This window comes from Lithobates pipiens, unplaced genomic scaffold, assembly GCF_037356315.1.
Source record: "Lithobates pipiens isolate NorthernLeopardFrog02 unplaced genomic scaffold, aLitPip1_a1.2 Scaffold_18, whole genome shotgun sequence".
Lineage (NCBI taxonomy): Eukaryota > Metazoa > Chordata > Amphibia > Anura > Ranidae > Lithobates > Lithobates pipiens.
The window spans coordinates 84855435-84881624 of record NW_027507758.1 but is presented as its reverse complement, the minus strand read 5'-3'; the positions used below and the strand labels follow the sequence as shown (position 1 = coordinate 84881624).

General features: G+C 49.6%; 1 long non-coding RNA gene across 1 annotated transcript in view; it reads left to right on the top strand.

Annotated features, from left to right (window-relative positions):
* The first annotated feature begins 1779 nt into the window (after window positions 1-1779).
* LOC143987265 (uncharacterized) overlaps window positions 1780-26190 on the top strand; it is a 45930-nt gene continuing 21519 nt past the window's right edge. Inside the window, exon 1 of the long non-coding RNA XR_013276621.1 lies at window positions 1780-2473. This is a non-coding gene — a long non-coding RNA (uncharacterized LOC143987265). The remainder of the gene's footprint in view (window positions 2474-26190) is intronic.

Sequence of the window (26190 nt, the reverse complement as noted above, 5' to 3'; positions counted from 1 at the left end):
CGCTGGGGGCTGCATTCATGGCAATACGCTGGGGGCTGCATTCATGGCAATACGCTGGGGGCTGCATTCATGGCAATACGCTGGGGGCTGCAGATGGGCACTGACCCTTATTTTGCTTCACATGTCTTTATTTAAAATGTAAGATTTTTTTATTTTTATTTTTTTCCTGAGACTTCCTTTTTAAAGTTAAGGTGCGTGGTATAAGCCGATTAAATACAGTATATCCAAATAACACACCCGAGCTCATCTGTTCACCACACACAGCACAAAGGCAAGATAATTCTTGTTGGGCCGTGTATTAGTGCTCGGATGAACACACTTAGATCGAATTTTAATGGTTTAAAGCAGGCATGTCCAAAGTCCGGCCCGCGGGCCAATCGCGGCCCGCATTCCGGTTTCGGACGGCCCGTCTGGTCATGTTCCCATATATATCTTTTGTGGCCCCCAACGAATCCCCGATCGCCGGGGGCCACAAAAGATAGATGTGCTGGCTGCCATGGAGGGGGCGGAACGAGTGCCTTGGATACTTTAAAAGGAAGTCCCGTCCTGCGCTGCCATTGGACAACCGTTTTGTCCATCACAGGAGGCGGGACTTTCAATTAAAGAGGCCGTCGATAGAAACACAAGTTTCTCCTGTATGTCTGTCGGCGCTCATCCCGCCCCCCTCCCTGTCTCCTCCAAGGCTGCAGAGGACATGAATCAGGCTGCACTGATGGTAATGGTGAGTCTGCATTCATGAAAATGTGTGGGCTGCATTCATGGCAATATGGGGGCTGCATTCATGGCAATATGGGGGCTGCATTCATGGCAATATGGGGTCTGCATTCATGGCAATGTGTGGCAATATGGGGTCTGCATTCATGGCAATATGGGGGCTGCATTCATGGCAATATGGGGGCTGCATTCATGGCAATGTGTGGCAATATGGGGTCTGCATTTATGGCAATGTGGGGACTGCATTCATGGCAATGTGGGGGCTGCATTCATGGCAATATGGGGGCTGCATTCCTGGCAATGTGGGGGCTGCATTCATGGCAATATGGGGGCTGCATTCATGGCAATGTGGGGACTGCATTCATGGAAATATGGGGGCTGCATTCATGGCAATGTGGGGACTGCATTCATGGCAATGTGGGGACTGCATTCATGGCAATGTGGGGGCTGCATTCATGGCAATATGGGGGCTGCATTCATGGCAATGTGGGGGCTGCATTCCTGGCAATGTGGGGGCTGCATTCCTGGCAATGTGGGGGCTGCATTCCTTGCAATGTGGGGGCTGCATTCCTGGCAATGTGGGGGCTGCATTCCTGGCAATGTGGGGGCTGCATTCCTGGCAATGTGGGGGCTGCATTCATGGCAATACGCTGGGGGCTGCATTCATGGCAATACGCTGGGGGCTGCATTTATGGCAATACGCTGGGGGCTGCATTTATGGCAATACGCTGGGGGCTGCATTTATGGCAATACTGTGGGGGCTGCATTCATGGCAATACTGTGGGGGCTGCATTCATGGCAATACGCTGGGGGCTGCATTCATGGCAATACGCTGGGGGCTGCATTCATGGCAATACGGTGGAGGCTGCATTCATGGCAATACGGTGGAGGCTGCATTCATGGCAATACGCTGGGGGCTGCATTCATGGCAATACGCTGGGGGCTGCATTCATGGCAATACGGTGGAGGCTGCATTCATGGCAATACGGTGGGGGCTGCATTCATGGCAATACGGTGGGGGCTGCATTCATGGCAATACGCTGGGGGCTGCATTCATGGCAATACGCTGGGGGCTGCATTCATGGCAATACGCTGGGGGCTGCATTCATGGCAATACGCTGGGGGCTGCAGATGGGCACTGACCCTTATTTTGCTTCACATGTCTTTATTTAAAATGTAAGATTTTTTTATTTTTATTTTTTTCCTGAGACTTCCTTTTTAAAGTTAAGGTGCGTGGTATAAGCCGATTAAATACAGTATATCCAAATAACACACCCGAGCTCATCTGTTCACCACACACAGCACAAAGGCAAGATAATTCTTGTTGGGCCGTGTATTAGTGCTCGGATGAACACACTTAGATCGAATTTTAATGGTTTAAAGCAGGCATGTCCAAAGTCCGGCCCGCGGGCCAATCGCGGCCCGCATTCCGGTTTCGGACGGCCCGTCTGGTCATGTTCCCATATATATCTTTTGTGGCCCCCAACGAATCCCCGATCGCCGGGGGCCACAAAAGATAGATGTGCTGGCTGCCATGGAGGGGGCGGAACGAGTGCCTTGGATACTTTAAAAGGAAGTCCCGTCCTGCGCTGCCATTGGACAACCGTTTTGTCCATCACAGGAGGCGGGACTTTCAATTAAAGAGGCCGTCGATAGAAACAGGAGTTTCTCCTGTATGTCTGTCGGCGCTCATCCCGCCCCCCTCCCTGTCTCCTCCAAGGCTGCAGAGGACATGAATCAGGCTGCACTGATGGTAATGGTGAGTCTGCATTCATGAAAATGTGTGGGCTGCATTCATGGCAATATGGGGGCTGCATTCATGGCAATATGGGGGCTGCATTCATGGCAATATGGGGGCTGCATTCATGGCAATGTGTGGCAATATGGGGTCTGCATTCATGGCAATATGGGGGCTGCATTCATGGCAATATGGGGGCTGCATTCATGGCAATGTGTGGCAATATGGGGTCTGCATTTATGGCAATGTGGGGACTGCATTCATGGCAATGTGGGGGCTGCATTCATGGCAATATGGGGGCTGCATTCCTGGCAATGTGGGGGCTGCATTCATGGCAATATGGGGGCTGCATTCATGGCAATGTGGGGACTGCATTCATGGAAATATGGGGGCTGCATTCATGGCAATGTGGGGACTGCATTCATGGCAATGTGGGGACTGCATTCATGGCAATGTGGGGACTGCATTCATGGCAATGTGGGGACTGCATTCATGGCAATATGGGGGCTGCATTCCTGGCAATGTGGGGGCTGCATTCCTGGCAATGTGGGGGCTGCATTCCTGGCAATGTGGGGGCTGCATTCCTTGCAATGTGGGGGCTGCATTCCTGGCAATGTGGGGGCTGCATTCCTGGCAATGTGGGGGCTGCATTCCTGGCAATGTGGGGGCTGCATTCCTGGCAATGTGGGGGCTGCATTCCTGGCAATGTGGGGGCTGCATTCCTGGCAATGTGGGGGCTGCATTCCTGGCAATGTGGGGGCTGCATTCCTGGCAATGTGGGGGCTGCATTCCTGGCAATGTGGGGGCTGCATTCCTGGCAATACGCTGGGGGCTGCATTTATGGCAATACGCTGGGGGCTGCATTTATGGCAATACTGTGGGGGCTGCATTCATGGCAATACTGTGGGGGCTGCATTCATGGCAATACGCTGGGGGCTGCATTCATGGCAATACGCTGGGGGCTGCATTCATGGCAATACGGTGGAGGCTGCATTCATGGCAATACGGTGGAGGCTGCATTCATGGCAATACGCTGGGGGCTGCATTCATGGCAATACGCTGGGGGCTGCATTCATGGCAATACGCTGGGGGCTGCATTCATGGCAATACGCTGGGGGCTGCATTCATGGCAATACGGTGGAGGCTGCATTCATGGCAATACGCTGGGGGCTGCATTCATGGCAATACGCTGGGGGCTGCATTCATGGCAATACGGTGGAGGCTGCATTCATGGCAATACGGTGGGGGCTGCATTCATGGCAATACGCTGGGGGCTGCATTCATGGCAATACGCTGGGGGCTGCATTCATGGCAATACGCTGGGGGCTGCATTCATGGCAATACGCTGGGGGCTGCATTCATGGCAATACGCTGGGGGCTGCAGATGGGCACTGACCCTTATTTTGCTTCACATGTCTTTATTTAAAATGTAAGATTTTTTTATTTTTATTTTTTTCCTGAGACTTCCTTTTTAAAGTTAAGGTGCGTGGTATAAGCCGATTAAATACAGTATATCCAAATAACACACCCGAGCTCATCTGTTCACCACACACAGCACAAAGGCAAGATAATTCTTGTTGGGCCGTGTATTAGTGCTCGGATGAACACACTTAGATCGAATTTTAATGGTTTAAAGAATGTCAGACAAAATGGTCGGCCCTCGAGCATGTTCACTTCATCAAATCTGGCCCTCTTTGAAAAAAGTTTGGACACCCCTGCTTTATACTATGGGAAACCTTCAGCTGTGTAAATATTATAGTGTATGGGATAAAAAGCAGATGTATTAAAATAATAATAATAAATAAAATAATGAGGATATTGAAATGTTGTTTTTTGGCACAAGAAGAGATTCAGAACCGTTGAAAGGAGCTTCCTTGGAGAGGATGTGCCAAAAAGGGCCATCTGCTACATATACTATGGGAATGCAAAAGTCTCCATAGTTTCTGGAACTCCATATTTGCCTTTATGTCCTCAATTACAGGAAATATAATTGCCCCTTCCCAGGGTTAGCTATCCTTAACCTTACAATCAATAAATTCCCAGTGCAAACGTGAACCATAATTACCCATATATTGATTGCTGGTTCCTAGGGGCGCTGTTTCTTTCGTTCCTTTTATACAAGGATTTTTTGGTTGGATATCCTTGGAGTGTTTTGACTTTCTGCCCAGGTACTCCACCTTGCATATCGCCTACCGTCCATTTGAGCTACTTTCTGATAGCCTAGATAAGTTTATTATTTTTGATAGTCACTCTACCTCAGTCATACCATCTAATTCCAGTTTGGCCTTGTTTAATTGTACCATCACTGGCCTTCTCAGCGCCCCTGTTTCAAATTCTTTCCAGACTTAATTGTGTTTTTATTGGTTGCCTCTTACCCCCTGAGGAAGCCAATGTCTTGGCGAAACATGTAGGGAAGACCTGACCTGCACTTATATATAGGCCTATACTATCTTGGTCATTAGTACATTTTTATGTGCTCCCCTTTTAATGTGTAGCTTTGTTTAGCAATTCATGTGTTTATATTACCTTTACTTTATATTTTGTAATAAAATTTACCTTTTTAACAACTTCTTGACTGAGTTGTTCTGGCACCACAATAATCCTCCCTTCTCTGAATTTCCCTTTTTTTTTAACATGTATTGATTGCTGCCCGTCTTACCATTACTTTTAATTGGAAAAAAGCTACAGCCCCAAACCTTTCATCCTGACATGGCATCCTTAAAGTATGCACACAATGTAAGGGTCCTTTCACACGGGGCGGATCAGTGATGATCCGCCCTGTAGATATCCACTTGCACAGCGGGGATCGTTGGAGCGATCTCCGCTGAGCAGGCAGAGGACAGGTCCGTCTCTGCACACTGCGCTCCTATGGGAGATCTGGTGACGACAGATTGCAGTATCCGTCGTCACCCGATCCGATGACGGATGGAAAAATAGCTTTTTTCTCTGTTACACTTTTTCGGATTGGAGCATGTCGGATTTCAGCGGACTTGTCACCGCTGACATCCGACGTTCCATCGACCTCTATGGAGCATCCATTCAGGTCCACCTGAAAAACTGGCAGATGGACCCGAACAGATCGGCCATGTGAAAGGAGCCTTAATATGAAAGGTTCTTTGCATATACCTCCCAAACCTGTGCTAGCTTCCAGACAAAGGGGGGATTTACTAAAGCTAGAGCACTCAGCTTCTAACTTTAGCTTGTTCAATTAAGCTTTAGCAATAAAACCTGGAAGCCGATTGGTTTTTATTCAGAGCTACACCACATTTTGCACTTTCCAGTTTCAGTAAATAACCCCCAAAGTGGAAATGATGGAGTTTAGCATTTCCAGAAATGCCCCCTGGTTAGTGGTAGGTAGGGATGAGCTTCGTATTCGAGTCGAACGTACGTTCGACTCGACATTGGCTGTTCGTCCGTTCGGCGAAATCCGAACACTTGGTCCGTTCGCGTCAAAATTCGCGTGGTGCTTACGGCCCACAATGCACTGCAATGGCGCAGTGCATTGCTGGCTCATGATTGGCCAAGCATGCACTGTGACCCTGCATGCTTGGCCAATCGCAGCGCCAGCAGCGAGGAGAGCCATGATTGGCCACAGGCAGGATGCCTGTGGCCAATCATAGCTCAGGCTGTGTAGTGCACGCCCCACACTATATAAGGCCGCCATTGAGGCGGCCTCGTGTAGTATGTTGGCATCTGAAGCAGTGGGTGTTCTGTGTACCTTCAACACAGTACACACCGATCGTTTTTGGCTGATTTCCTATCTTGCTGTTGTGTAGTGGTTATTGTCTGTGCCCTGACCGCAGTATACACCACTATATTCACCTCACCTATATAGCTAGTGATCTATCTTTAAGAATAGAGCTTGCAGTCAGTAGTGTTAGGAGATAGTGCGTGCTGTCTGCGTGCTCTGTACCCAGTACATACCGCTATAATCCACCTACATAGCTCTTCTCTATTTGAGCCCAATTGCCATCTGCAGGAGTTATTGGAAGTTGTGTGTGCCTCCAGCACAGCACAGTATACATCTGTATATACCCCTTTATCTCTGGTGTTCTATAAAAAAGGCATCTGCAGGAGTTAGTGGGTGTTGTGTGCCTCCAGCACAATATAAACTACCCAACTGCTGTTTTACCCAACTCCCTTCAGGCCATTACCATGTCTGGAAGGCCAGCAAGGAGAGGCAGACAGGCGTGAGCCGATAAAAGAGGGCAAGCAGGCTCTGTGTCTAGAGACAACAGTGCTGGTCGTGGACGCGGTGCATTGTCATCAACACGTGGCCATGGGACATGCTTGTCCTTCTTTTCGGCAGCTGGACATGTTGAACCGCAACATGCCAACGACTTGGTAGAGTGGACAAAAGGGCGTATCTAAAAAAAGATAAGGAAGGTGGGACTTTGTCCGGTGCTTTATACAAAGTCCCACCTTCCTTATCTTTTTTTAGATACGCCCTTTTGTCCAAATGTATATGGGATGGATATTCATGACTTTACCAAATCATGATATCATTGTAAGTCCCCAGGGATGGAAATACATGACCTTACCCGGCATTGGCTTCCTAAAAGTCCCTAACCCTTTCCTGGAAAAAATTCCTATTTTTTTCCATTTTTCTCTGAATATAATTAGGGATGGAAGCACACGGATTAGCTTTACCAGTCGAGTTGCATTATCTTCCCTGCCCTTTCTGACCTATGTTTTGTCCCCTACCTTACCTTATTAATTTTGTACCATATTAACTTGTTATTTTCCCAATTATGTTAATGTTACATTCTAAACAGGTCTAATAGTAGACATTGTGTTTGCTGTTGGTGGATATATTTTGGGCGCCACTGTGGTCTGGTTTTTCTCCTGTTCCGGGAGCTGCGACGTGCCTTCCGGGCTTCCTCTCCTCCCCTTTGCGTCTTCTATGACCGGGGAGGACGGACGCACCGTTACTGCACGTCGATGTCACGCACCTCACGCTGTACGCGCGGCGTCTCTGTGACGCCGCTACGTGCAGGATGTGTTTACTATGCACGTGTACAATGGAGGAGGTGACTGTGCGCCGATGCTGGAGTTCCGGCAATACGCCGCATGGGGCTCCGCCCTCCAGTGCACGGCGTGCCATTGGTGGACCTTCCTCACCTGGTCTATTTAGGGGCGATCCCCGAGCGGTCCCGGCATGCGTGGCCCTCTCTACACATACCAGTTTAATTTGACTACTCCTGATCCCCTTGGCTCCCCCATATGGGGTTTCTCATCCCCACTAGGTAAATTTGTCCCCCTGCACTTCATATTATTATTATTTTTGGCCCCCATTCTTCCACCACTTATCCTTGTCCATCTTCCATCACCCCCATCACACCCTACCATGTGCACACACTTTATTCCCTCTCATCTCTCCCCATACCCTCACTATTCCTCCCCCTCCCTTCTTCCCTTCTTCTTTCTTCTCTTTTCTTCCTCCTCCTCTTTTTCTCTTCCCTTCCTCCCCTTCCCTCCCCTTTCTATTTACCCCCTTCCCCTATGGTTTTGATCACACCGTGTTCTCCCCTTATAGAGCATCCTCGCTTGCCGCGCCTGCCCTGGGTGTTGCCCCCTTTCCAGTCTGTCGGGTTCCACCACAGCTCCCGGTGGGAGTTACTATCGGACTATCTATGGGGCCCTGCCACCATATCAGCAACTCATTCAACCTCAGCAGGTATGCCTTGGTTATTGGGGTTTTACATTCTACCCCCAACCTTGTCTTCCGCACCTGTGTTAATTTTTTTCTCATTTTACATTAGTAATGTTTTGCAGACTTTACACGCGCTTGCTCCTGACGAGTGGCGTGAAAGCCACGAAATGCGTAGAGCTACCGGTTGCCGTGTACTTATTCACCTACCAAGATTTTTCAAATGATTATTAATTTATCCTCTCAGGTTCAGTGAGGCCATAGGTCCTGCAGGCAATACCATTTGAATACCATTTTTATCTATTTCCCTGGAGATGAATTGTGGAATTTTATGTATCTATATTAATGTATTACTACTATTAACTGTATTGCTATTATTTTTATTGCTCATTATTGTTATCACCATCAATTTGTATGGATTGTACCTAAATGACCCAATTATTATGCATGTAACTGTTTATTGATATTATGTATGTTTAAAATTTCAACTGAGCTTTCCAATAAAATTCCGTATATTCATCCTAGTACCCTTTTGCTGTCCGGTGCTTCATACAAAGTCCCACCTTCCTTATCTTTTTTTAGATACGCCCTTTTGTCCAAATGTATATGGGATGGATATTCATGACTTTACCAAATCATGATATCATTGTAAGTCCCCAGGGATGGAAATACATGACCTTACCCGGCATTGGCTTCCTAAAAGTCCCTAACCCTTTCCTGGAAAAAATTCCTATTTTTTTCCATTTTTCTCTGACTTGGTAGAGTGGATGACCAAGCCCTCTTCATCCTCCTCATCCTCTCTCACCCAGTCTCAGGGTAGTAGCAAAGCAGCTGCCAACGCATCGTCTTCCCTCCTCTCAATGTCATCATCAGTGACTCCTTCCCTAGACCCACCACGTCCTCCTGACGAGTCTCCTGAACTCTTTGAGCACAGTGTTGGGTACATGCTCCAGGAGGATGCCCAGTGTTTGGTGGGCTCTGATGATGACACTCAGCTAGAGGAAGGCAGTAGCGTGAGCGCAGAGAGAGGGGATGCTCAAGAAGGACAGCAATCTGGCAGTCATGTTCCACAAGCTGCAGCATACTGCCAGGTTTGCTACAGCGATGAAGAGGGAGGGGATGATGAGGGCACTGACTCCACGTGGGTGCCTGGAAGGAGGGAGGAGGAGGAACATGTCCAACGAGGCAGGATGCCCTCCGGGGGCCAGCTTAGGGGCAGCACACCGACTGAATCACACCGCAGAGCTCCGCCTGTGCAGGGCGCTGCCTCTGCGCGTTATTCTAAAAGTTCTTTGGTGTGGGCCTTTTTTGAGACAAGTGCATCAGATCGCACCGCTGCTATTTGCAACATATGTCTCAAGCGTATCTCACGTGGCCAAAACATCAGCCGCTTGGGCACCACATGCTTGACCAGACATATGTTGACCTGCCATGCAGCTCGTTGGCAAGCGTACCTCAAAGACCCACACCAAAGAACAAAGCGGCATGGCATCTCCAACCCCACTAGACCTTCAGTCCTCTCTGAAACCTGCTCTGAGAGGAATGAAGGTGTAGAATTAGGTGTGTCACAGCCAAGTGCTTCCGGGAACTCTGCTAGTGGTACACCCACGTCCGATTATAGCAGGCAAATGTCCCTGCTCCAGCTGCTGGACCGGCGGAAGAAGTTTACTCCCAGCCATCCACATGCCCAGCGGTTGAATGCTAGCTTGGCTAAATTGCTAGCACTTCAACTGCTGCCTTTTCAGTTGGTAGACTCGCCCTTCTTCCGTGAGTTTGTACAATGTGCGGTTCCTCAGTGGCAGGTCCCCAAACGCCACTTTTTCTCACGGAAGGCGATTCCGGCTCTCTACCGGCATGTGGAAGGCAATGTCCTTGCCTCGCTGGACAGGGCGGTCAGCGGTAAGGTGCATATTACCGCTGACTCATGGTCCAGCAGGCATGGACAGGGACGTTACCTGTCTTTCACGGCCCATTGGGTCACTCTTCTGGCTGCTGGGAAGGATGCAGGACAAGGTGCAGTAGTGTTGGAGGTTGTTCCGCCACCACGCCTCCAAAATGCTACTATTGGTTGTGACACACCTCTCTCCTCCACCCCCTCCTCTTCTTCTTCCTCCATGGCCTCTTCCAGTGCTCTGTCCTCAGAACCAGCGGTGCTCCGTAGGCGTTCCAGGGGCTACACAAGTACGCAGGCAAAACGATGCCATGCCGTGCTTGCGCTGGTTTGTTTGGGAGACAGGAGCCACACTGGGGCGGATGTTTTGTCAGCTCTGCAGGGGCAGGCCGAGAGGTGGTTGACGCCACGCCAGCTTAAGCCAGGAATGGTGGTTTGCGGCAATGGCACCAACCTCCTCTCCGCCCTCCGACAGGGACAACTGACCCATGTGCCCTGTGTAGCTCACGTCCTTAACCTGGTGGTGCAGCGGTTCTTGGGCAGGTACCCCGGCTTACAGGATGTCCTGAAGCAGGCCAGGAAAGTCTGTGTGCATTTCCGCCGATCATTTAATGCCTGTGCTCGGCTGGCTGAGCTCCAAAAGGAGTTGAACCTGCCCAAGAACCGCCTTATATGTGACATGCCCACCAGATGGAACTCAACATTGGCCATGCTGCAGCGGCTGCACACGCAGCAGAGGGCCATCAATGAGTACCTGTGCGACTACGGCACCAGGACAGGGTCAGGGGAGCTTGGTTTTTTCTCACCACGCCAGTGGGGCATGATCAGGGATGCATGCACTGTCCTGTCACCGTTTGAGGAGGCCACAAGGATGGTGAGCAGTGACAGTGCATGCATCAGTGACACTGTACCTCTTGTCCACCTCTTGGAGCATACGCTGCGTGGAATAATGGACAGGGCACTTGAGGCAGAACAGAGGCAGGAAGAGGAGGACTTCCTTGCCTCTCAAGGCCCCCTTTATCCAGACAGTGTTCCTGCTGTGCCACCCATCACACAGGAAGAGGATGAGGAGGAGGAAGAGGAGGAGGAGGATGATTGTGTCAGCATGGAGGTGGAGGCTGGCACTCAGCATCAGCATCAGCAGCAGCAGTCTTATAGGGATGATTTACAGTCCCAAGAAACACATGGACTTGTACGTGGCTGGGAGGAGGTAGCTGCGGATCATGTTGTCCTTAGTGACCCAGAGGACTCCGGACCGAATGCCTCAGCTAACCTACGCTGCATGGCCTCCCTGATCCTGCAAAGCCTGCGGAAGGATCCTCGTATTCTTCGGATCAAGGAGAGGGACCATTACTGGCTGGCCACTCTCCTTGATCCACGGTACAAGGGTAAGGTTGCCGACCTTATCTTGCCATCGCAGAGGGAGCAGAGGATGAGACATCTCCGGGAGGCCTTGCAGAAAGGTCTGTGCAACGCGTTCCCAGAGACTGGGAGGTTACAAACTCCTGGTCCTGGACAACGTGTTGCTGAGGCATTGGTCAGAAGGAGCGGTGGAGAAGGTGGCCGTCTGACTGATGCTTTCAGACAATTTTTTAGTCCGCAGCCCCAAGGTATGATTGGTTCCAGCACCCATCGCCAGCGTCTGATTTACATGGTGCAGGAATACCTAGGGGCAAGGTCAGACTTGGACACCTTTCCCACCGAAAATCCTCTGGCTTACTGGGTCTTGAGGATGGATCACTGGCCAGAGCTTGCACAGTATGCAATTGAGCTACTGGCCTGTCCTGCATCCAGCGTTCTTTCGGAACGCACCTTCAGTGCTGCTGGTGACTTTGTTACCGATCACAGGGTGCACCTGTCCACCGAATCAGTTGATCGACTGACCTTCATCAAGATGAATCAGTCTTGGATCACCCACAGCTACCAAGCACCTGAAGCTGATGTAACCGAATAATTTTTTTGAAATACCACATCCCTTCAAGACTGCCTATGCTGATGCTGAGTGACTGTCCTGTTATGTTGATTGTCTATCCTCTTCCTCCTCCGCTGATATGTTGGAAGAACATTTTTGGTTCTGGGTGATGCCAGCAGCCCAATTTTTCTGCCCCTGTTTAACAGGGGCGTTTAATTACAATTTTTGATGCAATGCTTTGCAGCAGGGCTAATTCCTGCAATAAAACTAGAGTATATGGCAGAGGTTGCAGTTTGGTGGCACCAGCACCAGTGCCTAAGGCCCAATTTTTCTGCCCCTGTTTAACAGGGGCGTTTAATTACAATTTTTGATGCAATGCTTTGCAGCAGGGCTAATTCCTGCAATAAAACTAGAGTATATGGCAGAGGTTGCAGTGTGGTGGCACCAGCACCAGTGCCTAAGGCCCAATTTTTCTGCCCCTGTTTAACAGTGGCGTTTAAGTACAATTTTTGATGCAATGCTTTGCAGCAGGGCTAATTCCTGCAATAAAACTAGAGTATATGGCAGAGGTTGCAGTGTGGTGGCACCAGCACCAGTGCCTAAGGCCCAATTTTTATGCCCCTGTTTAACAGGGGCGTTTAAGTACAATTTCTGATGCAATGCTTTGCAGCAGGGCTAATTCCTGCAATAAAACTAGAGTATATGGCAGAGGTTGCAGTGTGGTGGCACCAGCACCAGTGCCTAAGGCCCAATTTTTCTGCCCCTGTTTAACAGGGACATGTAATTACAATTCTTGATATAATATTTCACAGGAGGGCCCCTTCCTGTGCCCACCCAGAGTAACGGTGAGGACTTATAGTGTTGTGGCACCAGCACCACAACCACCAAAGGTCAATTTTTCTACCACTGTTCAACAATGGCATGTAATTACAATTCTTGATATAATCGTTCACAGCAGGGCGCTCCAGCGCCCACCAAGAGTCACTTTGAGGGCTTACAATGTTGTGGCAAAACCAACACCTTGTTCCGCCATTTCTGCAGAGCATATAGGGCAGGCCCCTACTTTCAAACATCCAACTTACAAACATCTCCTACTTGCAAACGCAAGGAGACAGCAGCAAGTGAGATGAAAAAAGATGGACGACAAAACAAATTATACAGGGGTGATAACCCTTCCCTATGTTTTCCAAAAAGCTTGGAACACTTGCTACACTTTAAAAATGTACCAGTTGAAAATTACAAACAGATTCAACTTAACACAACAAACCTACACAGTCCCTGTCTTGTTTGCACCGCCTGTATACTGCTGTTCTGAGTATATAGGGCCTGGGGGCCACACGCATTTCCTTTTTTTAATATGGGTACAGGGTTCCCCTTAATATGCGTACAAGACCCAAATAGGCTGGTAATGGGCAGGGAGGGCTACCCATGCCATTTTTCTGAATGATTTTCAACCATATTGCAGGAACCAGATATAACATTAAAACCGCAAGCAGTTTTAAATGGTGTTATTTCCGTTAAATGTCATTTTGTGCAGGGACTGTTCTAAACACGGGAAACACGTGGCACTTCACAGGCATACTACAGACACCCCACAGGCACCATATTTAAAGGAATATTTCACTTTTTTTTTTTCACTTTAATCGTCATTAAAATCAGTGCTCCCGCCAAAACGGCCGTTTTTAAAACTTTTTTTTGCATTGACCCATGTCCCCTGGGGCAGGAGCCAGGTCTCCAAACCCTTTTTAGGACAGTATCTTGCATATTAGCCGTTAAAATTAGCACTTTCCATTTCGAACGTTCGAGTCCCATAGACTTCAATGGGGTTCTAACGTTTGTAACGAACGTGGGGTCCGTTCGAAAGTTCTGGTGCGAACCGAACCGGGGGGTGTTCCGCTCATCCCTAGTGGTAGGCAAGCTCCTTCATAGTTAGCACTGAGTACTGATTCTAGTATTGAATACCCATAGTACTATGCAGTGCTGTATCTTGGCCTAGGCCAACAAGGCCTAGGGCAGCACTTTGCGGGGGTGGTGGCCAGGACAGCAGGTAAGTAAATTACGATTATTTTTGTAAGTCATCATGTCCATATAAAGTGCTCAATATGGATTAAATGTAAATTTTCAGAGCATATTGCAATAAAGTGTTCCATGCATGCTACAATTTCATGAAACAGTCCACAGTCAACAAAAGTTCATGTACTGCAAACTTTGCAGTACATGAACTTTCACTGAATGTGTACTGTTTAATAAGTTTGCATAGATTCCAGCACATGCAAAGTGCTCCATGCTGAAATTAATGCAAACCTATTAAACAATCCACATTTAGTGAAAATGCATGCACTGCAATGTCCGCCATGCTATAATCAAAACATAATTAATTTATTTACACCGGTAAGCTGTGATATTTTGAAACTGATGAGGGTGCACTGATTGTCACTGATGAGGTGGTACTCTTAAGCTGCACTGATAGACTGCACCGATGAACACTGGTAGGTTGCACTGATGTGACTGGTAAGCTGCACTGATGGGCACTGGTAGGTAGTGATGGACGAACTTCCGACGGGACGTTTCGCGAACGCGAAACGCGAACGGACACAAACGTTCGCGAAAACGACCGTTCGCCGCGGGCTCCATTGACTTCAATGGGAGGCGAATTTCGCAAACCTTTAGGTCGAATTTGCGGCCACGGGGTAATTATTAGGGGGTAGCACGTAGTCCCACCACCTGGACAATAGCATAATACATGTATGAGGTGAATTTGGGATCGATAACTACAAGCATTTTTTTTTTATTTGGGAAATTGTTCTGACAATTCAGGACTATGGAGCTAATGAAGGCAATGGAGGAGAGGGAAGGTCAGGGACCAGGGTAGGCAAACAAGAGGGTGCAGGAGATACAGAGCACTGACAGCAGCACCGTAATACAGAGCACTGACATCAGCACCGTGACATACAGCGCTGACAGCAGCTCCGTGACATACAGCGCTGACAGCAGCTCCGTGACATACAGCGCTGACAGCAGCTCCGTGACATACAGCGCTGACAGCAGCTCCGTGACATACAGCGCTGACAGCAGCTCCGTGACATACAGCGCTGACAGCAGCACCGTGACATACAGCGCTGACAGCAGCTCCGTGACATACAGCGCTGACAGCAGCTCCGTGACATACAGCACTGACAGCAGCTCCGTGACATACAGCGCTGACAGCAGCTCCGTGACATACAGCGCTGACAGCAGCACCGTGACATACAGCGCTGACAGCAGCTCCGTGACATACAGCGCTGACAGCAGCTCCGTGACATACAGCGCTGACAGCAGCTCCGTGACATACAGCACTGACAGCAGCTCCGTGACATACAGCGCTGACAGCAGCTCCGTGACATACAGCGCTGACAGCAGCACCGTGACATACAGCGCTGACAGCAGCTCCGTGACATACAGCGCTGACAGCAGCTCCGTGACATACAGCGCTGACAGCAGCTCCGTGACATACAGCGCTGACAGCAGCTCCGTGACATACAGCGCTGACAGCAGCTCCGTGACATACAGCGCTGACAGCAGCTCCGTGACATACAGCGCTGACAGCAGCTCCGTGACATACAGCGCTGACAGCAGCACCGTAAGCAGCCCCAGGAGGAAGTCAGCACAGCACAGGGATGGTGTGATCCCCTCATAATAAGAACCCCCAGGAGGAAGTCAGCACAGCACAGGGATGGTGGGAGCCCCTCATAATAAGAACCCCCAGGAGGAAGTCAGCACAGCACAGGGATGGTGGGAGCCCCTCATAATAAGAACACCCAGGAGGAAGTCAGCACAGCACAGGGATGGTGGGAACCCCTCATAATAAGCAGCCCCAGTAGAAATATGACACCGCTCAATCTCTTCAAAGAGGAGGGTAGGGGCATATAGTACGGTGTGCTTTTTTGGGTCAGGGAAGTGAGCCAAATGAATTAAGAAGGTCTGTGTGCTTGATTCCAAAAATTGTTTATAGACATATACATGGTCTACTGATCACATGTGTTGAATTCCTCCGAGATCCATGCCTCATTCATTTTTAGAAATGTGAGGTAGTTAACACTGTCGTGAGCTAGGCGAGTACGCTTATCGGTCACAATCCCCCCTGCTGCGCTGAACGTCCTTTCGGACAGGACACTGGATGAGGGGCAAGCCAACAGTTCGATTGCAAATTGGGCAAGCTCTGGCCAGAGGTCAAGCCTGCCCACCCAGTAGTCTAGGGGTTCATCACTCCTCAGAGCGTCCACATCGGCCGTTAACCCAATGTAGTCGGACACCTGACGGTCTAGGCGTTCCCTGATGCTGGATCCGGATGACACCTGTCGATGGGTCGGCTGAAAGAATGACCTCATATCCGAAGTCACCAACACATCTTCAAACCGGCCTCTTCTTGCAGGCGCTGTTGGATTGGTACCCGCAAATCCTTCTCTGGGAGTGGGAATTGCTCCTCTGCCAGCGCACGCAAAAGCAGAATGCAGCATTTCTCGAAGCAAGGCCTGGAAGTGCTGCATTCTGACAGCCCTCTGCGACGGCGGTAACATTTCCGCCATTTTGTGTTTGTACCGGGGATCTAAGTACGTTGCCACCCAGTACTGGTCCTTGACCCTCATGCTTTTTATACGGGGGTCCCTATTAAAACACTGGAGCATGAAGGCCCCCATTTGCACTCAAGCGGAAGGTATGTGGTGGTGGTGGTGTTGTTGGTGGTAGTGTCTTTGGGGGTGCACATAGCAGAGAGTGAAGAAGAGGGTGCAGATCGAGAGGATGAGGAGGGTGCAGAAGAATAAGGCTGAGTGAGCCACTCAACCAAGTCTGGTGCGTCCTTTAAAGTAATTGAACGCACCTTCTGCAACTTCCCACTTTGGCTCAAGGCTGTTGCTCCTGCCCTACCCCTACCACCCCTGCGGAAGGGCCTGCCTCTTCCTCTGCCTGTCATTTTTTAAATCACCCTGTGACAAAACTCTTAGTCCCTATACCGCTGAAGGACTGCTGCAGTATAGGGCAGCGGTCAGCAGTAGTGCACGTCAACCCTATGTATTGTGGACCGATAGCGGTCCTTACAGAACAGCAGACTGTACTGCACTCAGGCCTATGTACCGTAGCACCCTATACCAAGTTACCAGTCCTTATAAAAACTTTTGTGGACCAAGCAGGTTGTGTGTTAGTGATTAGCAGACTGTACGTCAGTCCCTATACCAATGAAGGACTGCTGCAGTATAGGGCAGCGGTCAGCAGTAGTGCACGGCAACCCTATGTATTGTGGACCGATAGCGGTCCTTACAGAACAGCAGACTGTACTGCACTCAGGCCTATGTACCGTAGCACCCTATACCAAGTTACCAGTCCTTATAAGAACTTTTGTGGACCAAGCAGGTTGTGTGTTAGTGATTAGCAGACTGTACGTCAGTCCCTATACCAATGAAGGACTGCTGCAGTATAGGGCAGCGGTCAGCAGTAGTGCACGTCAACCCTATGTATTGTGGACCGATAGCGGTCCTTACAGAACAGCAGACTGTACTGCACTCAGGCCTATGTACCGTAGCACCCTATACCAAGTTACCAGTCCTTATAAAAACTTTTGTGGACCAAGCAGGTTGTGTGTTAGTGATTAGCAGACTGTACGTCAGTCCCTATACCAATGAAGGACTGCTGCAGTATAGGGCAGCGGTCAGCAGTAGTGCACGGCAACCCTATGTATTGTGGACCGATAGCGGTCCTTACAGAACAGCAGACTGTACTGCACTCAGGCCTATGTACCGTAGCACCCTATACCAAGTTACCAGTCCTTATAAGAACTTTTGTGGACCAAGCAGGTTGTGTGTTAGTGATTAGCAGACTGTACGTCAGTCCCTATACCAATGAAGGACTGCTGCAGTATAGGGCAGCGGTCAGCAGTAGTGCACGGCAACCCTATGTATTGTGGACCGATAGCGGTCCTTACAGAACAGCAGACTGTACTGCACTCAGGCCTATGTACCGTAGCACCCTATACCAAGTTACCAGTCCTTATAAGAACTTTTGTGGACCAAGCAGGTTGTGTGTTAGTGATTAGCAGACTGTACGTCAGTCCCTATACCAATGAAGGACTGCTGCAGTATAGGGCAGCGGTCAGCAGTAGTGCACGGCAACCCTATGTATTGTGGACCGATAGCGGTCCTTACAGAACAGCAGACTGTACTGCACTCAGGCCTATGTACCGTAGCACCCTATACCAAGTTACCAGTCCTTATAAGAACTTTTGTGGACCAAGCAGGTTGTGTGTTAGTGATTAGCAGACTGTACGTCAGTCCCTATACCAATGAAGGACTGCTGCAGTATAGGGCAGCGGTCAGCAGTAGTGCACGGCAACCCTATGTATTGTGGACCGATAGCGGTCCTTACAGAACAGCAGACTGTACTGCACTCAGGCCTATGTACCGTAGCACCCTATACCAAGTTACCAGTCCTTATAAGAACTTTTGTGGACCAAGCAGGTTGTGTGTTAGTGATTAGCAGACTGTACGTCAGTCCCTATACCAATGAAGGACTGCTGCAGTATAGGGCAGCGGTCAGCAGTAGTGCACGGCAACCCTATGTATTGTGGACCGATAGCGGTCCTTACAGAACAGCAGACTGTAACGCACTCAGGCCTATGTACCGTAGCACCCTATACCAAGTTACCAGTCCTTATAAGAACTTTTGTGGACCAAGCAGGTTGTGTGTTAGTGATTAGCAGACTGTACGTCAGTCCCTATACCAATGAAGGACTGCTGCAGTATAGGGCAGCGGTCAGCAGTAGTGCACGGCAACCCTATGTATTGTGGACCGATAGCGGTCCTTACAGAACAGCAGACTGTACTGCACTCAGGCCTATGTACCGTAGCACCCTATACCAAGTTACCAGTCCTTATAAGAACTTTTGTGGACCAAGCAGGTTGTGTATTAGTGTTTAGCAGACTGTGCGTCAGTCCCTATACCGCTGAAGGACTGCTGCAGTATAGGGCAGCGGTCAGCAGTAGTGCACGGCAACCCTATGTATTGTGGACCGATAGCAGTCCTTACAGAACAGCAGACTGTACTGCACTCAGGCCTATGTACCGTAGCACCCTATACCAAGTTACCAGTCCTTATAAGAACTTTTGTGGACCAAGCAGGTTGTGTGTTAGTGTTTAGCAGACTGTGCGTCAGTCCCTATACCGCTGAAGGACTGCTGCAGTATAGGGCAGCGGTCAGCAGTAGTGCACGTCAACCCTATGTATTGTGGACCGATAGCGGTCCTTACAGAACAGCAGACTGTAACGCACTCAGGCCTATGTACCGTAGCACCCTATACCAAGTTACCAGTCCTTATAAGAACTTTTGTGGACCAAGCAGGTTGTGTATTAGTGTTTAGCAGACTGTGCGTCAGTCCCTATACCGCTGAAGGACTGCTGCAGTATAGGGCAGCGGTCAGCAGTAGTGCACGGCAACCCTATCTATTGTGGACCGATAGCGGTCCTTACAGAACAGCAGACTGTACCGCACCCAAGCCTATGTACCGTAGCACCCTAGACAGACCAAGTTACCAGTCCTGATAAAGAGCTTTGTGGAACAAGTGAGTTGTGAATGATTAGCAGACTGCAGCAGAAGGGCAGCAGTCAAGTATAATATTCTTTCTATATTTGGAAGAAAGAATATTATACGTGTACAAGCCTATTACCGTACCACTGATACCAGTCCTGAAAAGAACCTTTGTGGAACTAATAGTAACAGCAAGTCTTTAAAATTATCCTCACTGCCTGACACACTGCTTCCTGCCTGTCCCTATACAAATTGGCAAAAAAGAGTAGGCTGGAACGATTAGCTGGAACAGCTCTTTTGTGGACCTGATAGTAACAGCTAATGATGATGATGATGATGATGATGAAGAAAGACTAATCTGGCTGAGCTGTCCCTAAAATAGCAGCATACAGCGCTCTGTCCCTTTATCTAAACTGACAAAAGAAACTCAGGCTGCTGACCTAACACCTATACCAGTCCTGAAAAGAACTTTTGTGTACCAAATAGCTAGCGTTTTCTCTGTCCCTACTCCACACTAGTGATGGCCGAACGGTTCGCCCGGCGGTCGTTTCGCGGCGAATTTCCGACATTCGCGGTCCGCACGTTCGAACGCCTTTTTCCGTCGTTCGCCGCGGCGGACTTACGTGTTTAATGTATACAAGAACTTTAACCTTTGGTGACACGTTTATCATGTGATACAGGACAGCCAATTGAGACATGACAGCACATGGACACTTGTACATTCCCCCTAACCTATAAATACACCCGATCCGGTGGCCATTTTACATTCTTTCTTCTGTTAAGATAGGGACAGGTTCCTGTGTGGAGTAGGGAGAGATAAACCACTAGCTATTTGGTACACAAAAGTTCTTTTCAGGACTGGTATAGGTGTTAGGTGTTGATAGGTTTGCTGTGCTGCTGATTCTTGCAGCAGCCTGAGTGTCTTTTGTTAGTTTAGAGAAAGGGAAAGGACGGTGTATGCTACAGGGACAGCCAGATTAGTCTTTCATCATCATCATCATCATCATCATCATTAGCTGTTACTATCAAGGTCCACAAAAGAGCTGTTCCAGTAACCACTAATCGTTCTCTTTTTTTGCCAATTTGTATAGGGACAGGAAGGAAGCAGTGTTGTCAGGCAGTGAGGGTAATTTTAAAGACTTGCTGTTATTATTAGTTCCACAAAGGTTCTTTTCAGGACTGGTATCAGTGGTACAGTAATAGGCTTGTACATGTATAATATTCTTTCTTCCAAATATAGAAAGGATATTATACTTGACTGCTGCCCTTCTGCTGCAGTCTGCTAAACATTCACAACTCACTTGTTCCACAAAAGTTCTTATAAGGACTGGTAACTTGGTATAGGGTGCTACGGTACATAGGCTTGAGTGCGGTACAGTCTGCTGTTCTGTAAGGACCGCTATCGGTCCACAATAGATAGGGTTGACGTGCACCACTGCTGACCGCTGCCCTATACTGCAGCAGTCCTTCAGCGGTATAGGGACTGACGTACAGTCTGCTAATCACTAACACACAACCTGCTTGTTCCACAAAAGTTCTTATAAGGACTGGTAACTTGGTATAGGGTGCTACGGTACATAGGCTTGAGTGCGGTACAGTCTGCTGTTCTGTAAGGACCGCTATCGGTCCACAATAGATAGGGTTGACGTGCACCACTGCTGACCGCTGCCCTATACTGCAGCAGTCCTTCAGCGGTATAGGGACTGACGTACAGTCTGCTAAAAACTAATACACAACCTGCTTGGTCCACAAAAGTTCTTATAAGGACTGGTAACTTGGTATAGGGTGCTACGGTACATAGGCTTGAGTGCGGTACAGTCTGCTGTTCTGTAAGGACCGCTATCGGTCCACAATAGATAGGGTTGACGTGCACCACTGCTGACCGCTCACCTATACTGCAGCAGTCCTTCAGCGGTATAGGGACTGACGTACAGTCTGCTAAACACTAATACACAACCTGCTTGTTCCACAAAAGTTCTTATAAGGACTGGTAACTTGGTATAGGGTGCTACGGTACATAGGCTTGAGTGCGGTACAGTCTGCTGTTCTGTAAGGACCGCTATCGGTCCACAATAGATAGGGTTGACGTGCACCACTGCTGACCGCTCACCTATACTGCAGCAGTCCTTCAGCGGTATAGGGACTGACGTACAGTCTGCTAATCACTAACACACAACCTGCTTGTTCCACAAAAGTTCTTATAAGGACTGGTAACTTGGTATAGGGTGCTACGGTACATAGGCTTGAGTGCGGTACAGTCTGCTGTTCTGTAAGGACCGCTATCGGTCCACAATAGATAGGGTTGACGTGCACCACTGCTGACCGCTCACCTATACTGCAGCAGTCCTTCAGCGGTATAGGGACTGACGTACAGTCTGCTAAACACTAATACACAACCTGCTTGTTCCACAAAAGTTCTTATAAGGACTGGTAACTTGGTATAGGGTGCTACGGTACATAGGCTTGAGTGCGGTACAGTCTGCTGTTCTGTAAGGACCGCTATCGGTCCACAATAGATAGGGTTGACGTGCACCACTGCTGACCGCTGCCCTATACTGCAGCAGTCCTTCAGCGGTATAGGGACTGACGTACAGTCTGCTAAACACTAATACACAACCTGCTTGGTCCACAAAAGTTCTTATAAGGACTGGTAACTTGGTATAGGGTGCTACGGTACATAGGCTTGAGTGCGGTACAGTCTGCTGTTCTGTAAGGACCGCTATCGGTCCACAATAGATAGGGTTGACGTGCACCACTGCTGACCGCTCACCTATACTGCAGCAGTCCTTCAGCGGTATAGGGACTGACGTACAGTCTGCTAATCACTAACACACAACCTGCTTGTTCCACAAAAGTTCTTATAAGGACTGGTAACTTGGTATAGGGTGCTACGGTACATAGGCTTGAGTGCGGTACAGTCTGCTGTTCTGTAAGGACCGCTATCGGTCCACAATAGATAGGGTTGACGTGCACCACTGCTGACCGCTGCCCTATACTGCAGCAGTCCTTCAGCGGTATAGGGACTGACGTACAGTCTGCTAAACACTAATACACAACCTGCTTGGTCCACAAAAGTTCTTATAAGGACTGGTAACTTGGTATAGGGTGCTACGGTACATAGGCTTGAGTGCGGTACAGTCTGCTGTTCTGTAAGGACCGCTATCGGTCCACAATAGATAGGGTTGACGTGCACCACTGCTGACCGCTGCCCTATACTGCAGCAGTCCTTCAGCGGTATAGGGACTGACGTACAGTCTGCTAAACACTAATACACAACCTGCTTGGTCCACAAAAGTTCTTATAAGGACTGGTAACTTGGTATAGGGTGCTACGGTACATAGGCTTGAGTGCGGTACAGTCTGCTGTTCTGTAAGGACCGCTATAGGTCCACAATAGATAGGGTTGACGTGCACCACTGCTGACCGCTCACCTATACTGCAGCAGTCCTTCAGCGGTATAGGGACTAAGAGTTTTGTCACAGGGTCATTTAAAAAATGACATGCAGAGGAAGAGGCAGGCCCTTCCGCAGGGGTGGTAGGGGTAGGGCAGGAGCAACAGGCTTGAGCCAAAGTGGGAAGTTGCAGAAGGTGCGTTCAATTACTTTAAAGGATGCACCAGACTTGGTTGAGTGGCTCGCTCAGCCTTACTCTTCTGCACCCTCCTCATCCTCTCGATCTGCACCCTCTTCTTCACTCTCTGCTATGTGCACCCCCAAAGACACTACCACCAACAACACGACCACCACCACCACCACCACATACCTTCCGCTTGAGTCACTGGAATTATTTTCCGATCCATATCAAGAGGACATTTCTGATGCGCAGCCACTCTTGGTATTGGATCAGGAAGAGGAGGTAGCAACAAGCGCTACTCAGCAGTCTGACGCCAGTACCCAGATCAGCCCAAGGAGGAGGTTGGTCCCCGGTGTTGCTGCCTACTCCGAGATCTCTACTTATAGCGGTGGGGAAGGTGACGTTGATGATGACGTGTCTAGTGATGTCACGTGGGTGCCCACAAGAGAGGAAGAGGAGGGGAGTTCAGAGGGAGATATGGACCAGCAGATAGGGAGGAGAAGCAGCAATGACTTACATTGCACAGCAGGGACAAAGCAGACTGCAAATGTATCAGGAGCGAGTCATCGACCATGTACGGTCACATCTGGCGCTCCCAGGACACCGGCACATGGCTCCGCAGTGTGGGCTTTTTTTAACGTGTCCGCTGCTGACAATAGCGTTGCCATCTGCAATCTTTGCAGTCAACGCGTTAGTCGCGGTAAGCCCAATACTCACCTAGGGACGACCGCCTTAAGAAGGCACATGAGCAGCCATCACCGAGCCCAGTGGGAGCAACGGAACACACAAAGCCACACTGCAGGCTCTCACCGTCCAGCCTCGTCTTCTACTTCTCCTTCTCCTCTCTCCTCACAATTGTCCTCCACTCCACCTTCCATCACGCCAAGCTCACATTTTTCTGCAAAAAGGCAGGCTTCCGTGGGCCTAATGTTTGAGCGTAAAAAAATGATGATGCCGGATAACCCTCTTGCCCAACGGTTGGCGGCTGGCTTGTCAGAACTCATAGCCCGCCAACTACTGCCATATAAACTGGTGGACTCGGAGGCCTTTCGCAAATTTGTGGCCATTGGAACACCACAATGGAAGGTCCCAGGAAGGAAGTATTTCTCAGAGAAGGGCATCCCAGAGCTATATGGCCATGTTCAGCGGCAAGTGAATGTATCTCTGGCACACAGTGTCGGTGCCAAGATACATCTGACCACAGACACGTGGTCTAGCAAACACGGGCAGGGAAGGTATATCAGTTTTACTGCCCACTGGGTGAACCTTCTGACGGCCGTCAAGCATGTAACCCGTGGCACCCGTGTAGATTTGGTTTTACCGCCACGGATTGCATGCAGGCCTGACTCTTCTTCTCCTCCTCCTACTCCATCCTCCTCCCTCTCCTCCTCAGCTGCCTCCTCCTTTTCCGCTGCTAGCGTCTCTTCCACTGCACCGCCCAAGCTCCCCAGAACCTATTCCACATGCCAGGTGAGACGTTGCCATGCCGTGCTGCGTCTGTTGTGCCTGGAAGCAAAGAGCCACACTGGCCCGGCACTCCTTTCAGCTTTGCGTTCACAGGCAGATGAGTGGCTAACACCGCTCAATTTGACAGTTGGTAAAGTGGTGTGTGACAACGGTGCCAATCTGCTTAGCGCATTGAAACAGGGCAAAATCACGCACGTGCCGTGCATGGCACACGTCTTAAACTTGGTCGTGCAGCGATTCCTTGTCAAATACCCTGGGGTCCAGGACATCTTGCGGCAGGCAAGGAAAATCTCGGCCCATTTCAGAAGATCTTACACGGCCATGGCTCGCCTTGCTGACATTCAGCGGCGACACCATCTGCCGGTCAGACGTCTTATTTGCGATTGCCCGACGCGATGGAACTCAACCTTCTATATGCTTGATAGGCTGCTCCAGCAGAAACGTGCAGTTAACGTCTACCTGTATGAACTCTGCGAAAGAAACGGTTCTGGGGAGCTGGGTTTTTTTTCACCGCGCCAGTGGCTGCTCATGCGCGACACATGCAGACTTCTGCGGCCATTTGAGGAGATCACCAAACTGGTCAGTCGCAGCCATGGCGCCATCAGTGACATGGTACCTTATGCCTTCTTTCTGGAGCGTGCATTGCGTCGTGTCATTGATCAGGCTGTGGAGGAGCAGGAGCGGGAAGATGAGGAAGTCGCAATGCTGGATGAATTCCCAGGGGGGGCTACTCTATCTGAGACAAGTCAACAACAGGAGTCTGATGAGGAGTCAGAGGAGGATGGTGCCGGGGCGGATGAGCAGGAGCAAGAAGAGCATGCTTTAAACCTTTCTGGGATCCCTGTTGTGCGAGGATGGGGAGAGGAGAATGAAGAGGACGACATTATCCTGGATGATGAGCAGGAGCCAGGCCACCACACCGCTTCCACTTTAGTGCAAATGGGGGCCTTCATGCTCCAGTGTTTTAATAGGGACCCCCGTATAAAAAGCATGAGGGTCAAGGACCAGTACTGGGTGGCAACGTACTTAGACCCCCGGTACAAACACAAAATGGCGGAAATGTTACCGCCGTCGCAGAGGGCTGTCAGAATGCAGCACTTCCAGGCCTTGCTTCGAGAAATGCTGCATTCTGCTTTTGCGTGCGCTGGCAGAGGAGCAATTCCCACTCCCAGAGAAGGATTTGCGGGTACCAATCCAACAGCGCCTGCAAGAAGAGGCCGGTTTGAAGATGTGTTGGTGACTTCGGATATGAGGTCATTCTTTCAGCCGACCCATCGACAGGTGTCATCCGGATCCAGCATCAGGGAACGCCTAGACCGTCAGGTGTCCGACTACATTGGGTTAACGGCCGATGTGGACGCTCTGAGGAGTGATGAACCCCTAGACTACTGGGTGGGCAGGCTTGACCTCTGGCCAGAGCTTGCCCAATTTGCAATCGAACTGTTGGCTTGCCCCTCATCCAGTGTCCTGTCCGAAAGGACGTTCAGCGCAGCAGGGGGGATTGTGACCGATAAGCGTACTCGCCTAGCTCACCACAGTGTTAACTACCTCACATTTCTAAAAATGAATGAGGCATGGATCTCGGAGGAATTCAACACATGTGACCAGTAGACCATGTATATGTCTATAAACTATTTTTTTAATCAAGCACACAGACCTTCTTAATTCATTTGGCTCACTTCCTTGACCCAA